The following is a 1,212-nucleotide window of genomic DNA, read 5'->3' as shown; positions in this document are numbered from 1 at the left end:
CACTCACCGCCTTCCCTGTGGAAATATAAATGACACCCCGGTATACTCCCGGGTAAAATGCTACAGCGGTATTCCGTGCACTTGCAGATTTATTCGTGGTTCATGAAATACTGTCACCCCAAATTGGCGTCTGCGGGCGTCATCGCTGCTTTCCTATGGTGACGTTGGCAGGCGCCAACAGTAAAGCAGAGGACCAGCTCCCCCTCTTATTTTCCCCAGCCCCTAGCAGAGCAACAATAGGCGGGCAGGTGGGCAGCCAAGAGTAGCAGCACCGGTGGATGGCGAGGGCGCTGAGGCGGCGAAGGCTGGAGTAGTAGCTGGTGTTGTGGGCGAGGCTATGGAGGTGGATAGGGGCCCTGGCTCAGGGGATGCGGAGGCAAGCGGCGTGGTAGGAGAGGGAGGGGAGGAGGTGGTGGGGCGAGCGGAGGAGGGCAGTAGGCGATGCCGGCGACCGTTGTTGACGCTCACTAACGATCATCTTCAGGCGTCAACTTAATCAGGAAATCATGAGAGTTTGCATTTCTTACACGCATCTTTATCCAATAAAATCCCTAAACCACATTTTACCTTCTAGAAAATGCAAGTTGTGTTTTTGAGCTAATATGCAGGTTACAAGCACACTTTGGCCCGACATAAAATCACAAAAAATATCAGAGCACCGATTCAGGCTCATATGGACCAAAAGTGATGTAAGAACCCAATTCAGACAAGCCAAGACAGGCCAATACCAATGTGGACCAGACAAGGAGGCTCAGGACAGCCTGCTAGAAGAAGATGAGGGCGGTTGGCCCCACTGGCAGGCTGACCGACCTGGCCCGTGGGCCCCACCGCCTTATTCAAGCCACGTGTCATCTCTTGGTTGGTCCCTTAGGTCGGTTTGGAGAGTTTCACCCCGTGGCTCCCTGCTATAGATAAAGGGGGGTAGAGAATAGAACACAAACACACCACACTTACCTTTCTTTTTTTTTGCTCATTTTGCATAGTCTTTAGGCTTAGTGGAGTTTAGGAGAAGTTTAGGAGTCTTCGAGTCGCTGGATCTGCTCAAGAGTCTGGTTTGGGTTCATCTCTAGTTCTCTCTTGTAATATTCGGTTGTTTGTAATAGAATTAGACTATGGTTGCCGATATCTGCTCGAAATATGTTCTGAGTTATCGGATATATGCTTCTTGATATGGTTGCATTATTGTTCAATGCTTGCATTGCATGATCGCCC

Source organism: Panicum virgatum, chromosome 7K (genome assembly GCF_016808335.1).
Source record: "Panicum virgatum strain AP13 chromosome 7K, P.virgatum_v5, whole genome shotgun sequence".
NCBI classification, from domain to species: domain Eukaryota; kingdom Viridiplantae; phylum Streptophyta; class Magnoliopsida; order Poales; family Poaceae; genus Panicum; species Panicum virgatum.
Note: the sequence above shows the minus strand (reverse complement) of the source record.